Here is an 8,617-nt window from a genome sequence, read left to right on the forward strand (position 1 = left end):
CAGCTTTGCCACAAGTTGTGGTGTAGGTCGCAGATGCTGCTCGGGTCCCGTGTGGCTGTGGGTGTGGTGCAGGCCGGCAGCTGTAGCTCCAACTCGACCCCTAGCCTGGGAACCTCCATATGCCTAGAAGGCGGCCCTAAAAAGTAAAAAAAAAAAAGTCACACTCTTTTCAAGAGATTTTGCACAAACGACACCTCATGTAGCAGAGGTCCTGTCCCAGATGCATTTCTGCTACTGCCACACAAAGTTGTGATGGAAGTAACGGAATGAATAAAATTTAAGAGCTGGGTATTCGCTGTTTAAATATCACTACCCCCACATCTGACCAGCTTTGCTGAGAGCGCTGCTGGCTCCTCCGGCCCTCCTGGGTTCCAGCCAGTCCTGCTGTCATCTCACACTCGTGCTGAAATCCTGCCGAGGTCACCCTGGTTGGAGCGCTGTGACCTCCCCCGGCACAGAGGCCCACAGGCCCGGATTCTCTGGCCGTCCCTCCCCGCTGCCAGGCCCAGCTGCCTCCACACTCAGCCTTCGCTGGAGACAACGAACCCGGCAGCTCCTTCCATACCCTCCACCGCAAGAAACCTCAGTGGGGAGAGGCTGCGGGAGCCCACGGACGTGAGCCCTTTCAATGCAGTCCCGTGGGGAGAAACCCTAAATATCGCTCACTTGTCTCATGGGCCTCACGTAAAGCCCGGCCGGGTGATGGGGTGCCGGCAGGGCTAGGACGGGGCTCAGTGCTGAACTGGAGTCACAGAACGAGGCGACAGGTAGGGCCGGGTCAGGGGTCAGGGACGGAGTCACAGCCACGTCATGATTAGCTCGGCCCCATCATCTAAGCTGTCAAAACACCTGAAATGCCCTGACAGCGGCCTCCAGCGTCAGGCAAGGGGACACCCCAGGGGCAGCCTGTGCTTTAGCCAAAGTGTCAGAAACATCATGCTGCTCCCTCTCCCAGGAAAGCCCTCCCCTTTCGCCCACGGCTATGGAAATCCTCTACTCTCTAATGCCTGTTCAAATACCAAGTCCCAGGAAAAGCTTCCAGAGACTTGTACAACTTGGGCTGCAGTTGCTGGAGCAGTGAGGCACTGGGTGCTGTCAGCTCGGGCTGCTGTAACAGACACCACAGCTGGGGGCTTAAAGAACAAAGCTCTTACTTCTCACAGCTCTGGACTCTGCAGGCCCAAGATCGGGGAGCCAGAAGACTTGGTGTCTGGCAGGAGTCTGCCTCCTGGTTCAGAGATGGCTCTCTTCTTGCTGTGTCCTCGCGTGGCAGAAAGAGCCAGAGGCCCCCCAGGATCTCTTTAATAAGGGCGCTAAACCCCTTCTGAAGGTCCCACCCTCATGACTCAATCCCTTCCCAAAGGCCCCACCTCCTAACACCATCACCTTATAGAGTTAGGATTTCAATACAGGAATTCTGGGAACCAGAACATCGGTCCATAACCCAGGCCAAAATCATTCCCGCGGCGAGCACAGCTAGAATCAAAAGAGACAGCACGAAGTACTGGTGAGGACGTGGGGACCTTCAGCCATGGTCACGGCTGGGGGAGGCCACGTACTGCCGCCATCTTGGAAAGTTCCAGCAGCCCCTCGGATGGCCAAGCAGAGTTCCGACGTGACCCAGCCATTCTACCACCAGGCACTGAGCCAAGAGGAGCCTACGTTCCACCAAAGCTTGTCCATGGATCCTCGCACAGACGCTGTTCCCAACAGCCACAGTGCACACCAACCGCTCGTCCTTCAGTGAGGAAGGGATAAACAAAATGTGCCAAGTGGATACAGTGGAATAGAGTCTGGCAATCAAAGGGGTGAGGAACCAATGCACCCACAGCACGGGGAACCCCCAAAACATTATGCTGAGCGAAAGAGGCTGGACCCAAAAGCCCCCAATTTTTATACAATGTGCCGAAGAGGCAACCTGCAGAGACCCCAAGTAGATGGCTGTTTGCAGGGGCTGGAGGAGGAGAGCTGGGCTGGGGAGAGAGTGAGGTCGAGCAGGTACAAAGTTTCCCTTGAGGGTGATGAGATACTTTTAACTTAGATTATGGTGACGGTTGCATCATTCTGTGCAGATAATAAAAACATTTGGTTTAAATTGTACAATTTATTGTATTTACATTTCTCTTAAAATTTCTTTTTATGGATGCACCTGAGGCATGTGGAAGCTCCCGTGCTAGGTGTCAAATTCTGACCTACATCACAGCCGTGGCACCTTGGGATCTGAGCCTCACCTGAGACCCACGCCATAGCTTTCGGCAATGCCGGGTCCTTAACCCACTGAGAGAGGCCAGGGATGGAACCAGCATCCTCACAGATACTAGTCGGGTTCTTAGCCCACTGAGCCTCAAAGGGAATTACAAATTGTACAATTTCAACAAGTGGATTTTATGGAATGGAACGATAGCTTAATAAAGCCGTTATGGGAGTTCCCGTTGTGGCTCAGTGGGTTAAGAATCTGAGTAGCATCCATGAGGACACAAGTTTGATTCTTGGCCTTACCCAGTGTGTTAAGGATCAGGCATTGCTGTGAGCTGCAGTGTAGGTTGCAGATGCAGCTCGGATCTGGCATTGCTGTGGCTGTGGCGTAGGCCCACAGCTAGCTGTGATTCAGCCCCTAGCCTGGGAACTTCCCTATGCTACACTACAGCCATGAAAAGCAAAAAAATAAGTCAAATAAAATTTAAAAGTAAATAAATAAAGCTATTATGAATTTAAGTAGGGAAATAAGAAATGGAGAAGCATGATACAAGTTCATGGCCTGAGCAACTGGGTAGGTCTGTCTATGGGGCAGGAAGACCCAATTACCGAGCTGAGAGCTGGCAGCTGGGCCGGGACCCCGGCAAGATGGAGAATCCCACCCAGCGTGCCAAGTGTGCAGGTGCAGCTGGGAGTCTGAATCTCTGGGGAGAGACCAGACCAGCCGAAGCAGAACTGGGGTGATGAGCACAAACGTGTTTGAATCCACGGAGCTGGATGAGCTTCAGCTAAGAGCAGGTAAGAGAGAGAGGCCCGATCAGAGCCAGTGGGCTCAGCAGGATTTCAGCCTCAAGCGGAGAGACTGGAAAGGCAGCTGAAATGGAAGGACAAGCATGGGGTAAGTGTCCACAGAGGCCTGCGGGAGAAGCAGACTTGAAAGAGTGCTGGGTACTGTCAAGACGTCAGGTTTGATAAGAGTGAAAACGCCTAGAGATCCTTATGCCCTGGTGAGAGCTGACGTAGGGAAGGGGTGGGGGGTTGACTGGAAGGGCTGGAATGGAGAGCGCGAAGCACAGTAGTGCTGGGTGTCGCGGTACAGGAACTACCCTGCAGGGAGCTACCCCAGAGGAAAAGGGGCAAGGAGCCAGAGTGGGATATGAAGCCAGGGAAGGGATATTTTTTTTTCTTTTAAGATGTGAGATCTTAAAACATGTGTGTGTGGCTATCCATGATTTAACAAAAGGGCAGCCTGGAGGAGGAATTTCTTCCTCTTCAAGGCATTGCAGTCTTTGCGCTGGAGACCTTCAACTGATGAGATGAGGCCCACCGCATAGGGAAGGCAAAGCTTACCTGATGTCTGCTGATTTAAATGTTAACCTCTTCTAAAAAACAAATGAATACCATTCACAGCAACAGCCAGAGTGATGTTTGGCCCAAAACTGGCTACAGGAGACTAGTCAAGTTGACACATAAAATGAACCATCGTACCAAGTGAAGATACAGACACTCAATCTGGATGATCAGTGTGGATGGACAACCATATTGCTAATATATAATATGTACATTAATTATAATATAATTATAATTATTGCTAATATATATTAGATATTAATTTATACATATATATATATTTTATGGCCACACCTCCACCCAGAAGTTTCTGGACAAGGGACTGAATCCAGGCCACAGCTGTGGCAGGGCCAGGAATTGAACCTGTACCCCTTCAGTGGCCTGAGCCATTGTGGTCAGGTTCTTAACCCACTGAGCCACAGAGATAACTCCCACATTGCTAATATTTAATACAGGGAATATTCCAATTGCAGACAGTCTGAAGTGCCCCAGCTGGTCCTTCCCCTTCTCTCGGGGTCTTTGGCTGCACCCTCCCCCTCTGCTCACAGGGCTCCCCTTGGGCCTCAGGGGCTGTCCATGTTTCTGGCTCACGCTGCTCTGCATGCTCTTAAGCTCGCTTCTTTACCAGGGTCATATGTGAGCACACCTTAGCCTTAGGCCACCTTGACATCTGACTGACAATAACTTCCCTCTGGAACTGCACTCAGACGGGAGCATGTAAGTGTCTGTCACCTGACCACCTCCAGCACCCCCTGCCCCTATCCCAATATCCTCCCGGCAAGCACCAGCTCAGCCCATCCTCCCAGCAGCCCCCCGGGAGCCCCCACTTCCCTCAGATCCATCCTGATGGGGTCTGTCAGCTCTTGTCACCCCTCCGGGTTTCTGGAAGTCTCCAGCCTGCTTTCAAAGAGATCCTTGTCAAAGATTATCCCCTTTAGCCTCAAATCACAGCTCAGCCTAAGACTGTCATCTCTGACTTCCCTCAGGGCTGAGGCTAACGTAAGGGGATTATACTGCGCAACAGCCGTCAGCTATCCCAGCTCAGCCTCCTCCCAGAGCAGGTGCAGAGTCGCTGCCCCCTCTTTCTTCCTCCGGACCTCCCCTGAGCTCAGCCCCATCTTCGCCCCCGGCATGGCCACAGAGCAATGAGGGACAGGTGCCATCGGACTCTCACACCCGGGAGGAACGCCCTCTGCCGCAGAGAAGAAGATTCTCCCACGGTCACGGCACGTGCCGTGCCTTAGTCCAAGAATGCTGTGCTTTCAGTTGCTCTGCATGGAGCACAGAGGACAGACCTTCCCCGAGACTGATTCAGACCCTAGGGAGGGATGCCCACTTAAAAACCGCTTCTCTGTCCCTGACCCAGTGAGCCCACGAGCCCTGTGGGCTGTGCTCTGTGAGCGCGGGAGAGGCTGGGGCCTGGGAATCTGGTCGCAGGAGGCTCATTGCTGGGGCAGGAGGCCCAGGGAGGCCCCCAGGGGCCAGGCCTCGGGTGAGTCACACCATCCAGCCAGACCAGGTGGGGACAGGACCCAAGCTGCTCTGACTCACCGCCGCCCACCGTGGGCACGCGGCACCTCCTCCCTGCAGGGTGGGCGTGTGGAAATGGCCCATGACTAATGGCAGGGCTGCCACCAGCCTGGCCACCCAGTTTTCCAGAGAGAAGTGATGATGTTTTGATTCTAATTTCTTTCAGAGCTCAAAGTGCTGCTGGATATATGTAAATGGAGTTGGAAACCCTTACATGTAATTTCCAAATTGCTGAGGACAGATTTGAATCACAGAATAAGAAAACAAGACAGCAAGCATCCCTTGTACCTTTCTGATAAAGAGCATCCCATGAGTAATTAAAAGCGTTTCCCCAATTATTTTTTCAAAGGAAGAGAACTAGATTAATCTGTCACAGAACACAGTTCATGGTGATGAAAACTGATTCTAAGTAGGGAAAAACGGGCTGGAATTTCCTCTCCCCATCTTCCACTCGTAATGGGTACCCGTGAGCAGACGTCATTTTGACACCTTCGCCCCCGGTAGAGCTGTGTCCCAGGCACACAGTATTCCAGGATAAAGTGATTAATCCCCTTGTTCAAGCCTGTTCATCGCCAGGCATCTTTGCACAATAGATGTCAAGTGAAAAGACAGGGGCCTGGATTCTGGTCTCTTTTTTTTCTTTTTTTTTTGTCTTTTTGCCTTTTCTAGGGCCGCTCCTGTGGCATATGGAGGTTCCCAGGCTAAGGGTCAAATCGGAGCTGCAGCTGCCGGCCTACACCAGAACCACAGCAACGCGGGATCCGAGCCACATCTGCAACCACAGCTCACAACAATGCCGGATCCTTAAGCCACTGAGTGAGGCCAGGGATCGAACCCGCCACCTCATGGTTCCCAGTCGGATTCGTTAACCACTGTGCCATGACGGGAGCTCCATGGTCCTTGTTTATACTATCTGTTCTGCAAGGGCAGGACCCCGTCTTTTCCTCACTGAATGTGGGGGACACGCAGAGACATAGGTCACACAGACGAGTGGGCCGTGGCTGATGTGAAACTGGCCTACAGCGAGGCGTATGCGCTCCTTGTTTTCTGAAGGAACGTCAAGTGATTTCTCAAGGAGAGTGAGGGTCTTCTTCCTTCGGCCCCCGCTCATATCCAGCCGCGCCCCCATATCCAGTACCGCGGGAACCCCCTTAACCAGACAGGCCTCCTCCTCACACCTGGGCTGCACCCTCCTTCTCCGTCCTGTCCTGCCCGCGTCCCCTGTTCCCTGAGCCCAAAGCAGGAAATCATGCCATTTGTGGCAACATGGACGGACCTAGAAACTATCAGTCTAAGCAAGTCAGAGACAGATATCATGAGATCACAGATGTGGAATTGAACAGAAATGATCCAGTAGAACTTACAAAGCAGAAACGGACTCAAAGCTCTCAAAGTCAAACTTCTGTTTCCCGAAGGGGCAATGTGGGGCGGGGGGCGGGGAGGAAGGGGTTGGCATTGTTGTATCCTCACTGTGGTGTAGAAAACAGACAGGTAACAAGAGCACGGAGGAGTTCACTCCGTGCTGTGTAGTCACGCATTTGGGAAGAGACGCTGAACAGGAACGGATATGGGTGCGGATGTCTCACTGATTTACTTTGCCCTATGCCTGAAATTAACACAACTTTGTAAGTCAACTATATTCCAATAAAATTTTAAAAAATATCTGAATCTCTAAGGCTTACTCATTTTCTGCTTCAGGCTCTCATTTTCTTCCCCTTAGATCTGCATAAACTTTTTCCTTTTATTGTTTGGGCCGTAATCACGAAATCCTCTACCGAACTCCCACCTGTGTCATCACCGTGCTGGGCATTTTGGTCATGTGACCTCGTTTAGGTGAAACGAGACGTGTGGGCAGCTCACGGGGGAAAGAGATGTGCCTGGGAAGGCTCTGAGCCCAGGCGGGGGGCGTGGGGGAAGTGGAGCAAGGGCGAGAGAACTGCTTCGTTGAGGACCCTGGGCAGGTCCTCGAAAGGTCAAGGCAAGGTCGGCAGGATGCAGACTGGGAGGGAGCAGCATGGAAAGGGAGGGGCGGGGCCGCACGCCCGTCCAGGTGCAGAGAGCCACAGGTGCGGCTACAGGTGGAGGGGAGGGATGCTCACGGGGGCCACGAGACACCCCCGGGCCATGAGACCCAAGGGAGCCTGGGCATGGGCTTCATGCCACATGGATGTTTTCTGCTGGTTGAAGGAATTTCTTTATTTTATTTTATTCTTTTTGTCTTTTTGCCATTTCCTGGGCCATTCCCGCGGCATATGGAGGTTCCCAGGCTAGGGGTCGAATGGGAGCTGCAGCCACCAGCCTACACCAGAGCCACAGCAACGCGGGATCGGAGCTGTGTCTGCGACCTACACCACAGCTCATAGGCAACGCCGGATCCTTAACCCACTGAGCAAGGCCAGGGATCCAACCTGCAACCTCATGATTCCTAGTCAGATTCGTTAACCACTGCACCACCACGGGAACTCCTGGATGAACGAATTTAAATGCTCATCTCTTAGAGGAAGAGCTCAAATCTTTCTTCTGAAATAATAAGAGCCCTAAAGGAAAAAGGGTCACCCGGGGAATGGTGTGGGTTCAGGTTTGTTGACTCGCTTCTTTATCAGCTGGCAGATGTGGATATACGAATGCAGCGTCTCTGCACCCCCAGGTCTTCTGGGATGAGATGGAGACAGGAACCCACTGTTCACAGGGCAGATGTGTGTGACACGGAGGACACACGCCAGTGCCAGCCAGGTGCCCCTTTAAATCCCTCCACCCAGCTCCTGCCCAGCCGTGTCCCCAGGCAGCACTTCCTGATACCGAATCGCACTGGGGGAAGAAGCGAGGTTCAGTCCAGATAAGCCAGTGGGGAGACCAGATGTCACTTCTGAGGTTTTTGTAACTGAGTGGAACTTTTTAATGCAGGAAAACAAGGTAAAAATTTCCCAAGGGGTTTCTACGAGATTTCCAGCACTTCCTAAATTAGCCCCGACCAGTAAAACCACGAGCGGCACCCTCCTGGCAGGGCCTGGCACTTCCATTTCCAGTCCCAACCGAAAGCAGGAAGCATCGAGACAAGTCATAACTCAACTCTTCAGTTGGCTTCCAAAATTATCCACGGTCAGGTCCCTGGGCATTGGCAGCAAAGGTCAGGAGTTATTCCAGATTCATCACCTCGTTTTTGATCAAACCAATTGCAGATTCCCTTCTAGAATGGAATCATAATGGAAATATTTTTTACGTCTTCCTCATGATCAAAATATGCCGGGCATACTCCCTGTGAGGAGCAGCTTCCTGCAACCTGCAGGAGCCTCCCTAAGCCTGTGCCCACGCGGTTTCCCTGCGCGAGGAATGCAAGAAAAGCCTGCCCTCGGGATTCCCATCCCCCGAAGGCCGACCCCGTCCCACCACTTACGGGCGCTGTGACCATAAGCAAGCGGTTTAAATGTGCTAAGTCCTGCTCTCCTATTCTACAGACCACAGAAGTGTCCATCCATTAGGATGACAAGTGTCTAAAAAGAAAGTGCTGGCAAGGCTGTGGAGAAGGCTGGGAGAATGGAAC

The sequence above is a fragment of the Sus scrofa genome, chromosome 9 (assembly GCF_000003025.6).
Source record: "Sus scrofa isolate TJ Tabasco breed Duroc chromosome 9, Sscrofa11.1, whole genome shotgun sequence".
Classification (NCBI taxonomy): domain Eukaryota; kingdom Metazoa; phylum Chordata; class Mammalia; order Artiodactyla; family Suidae; genus Sus; species Sus scrofa.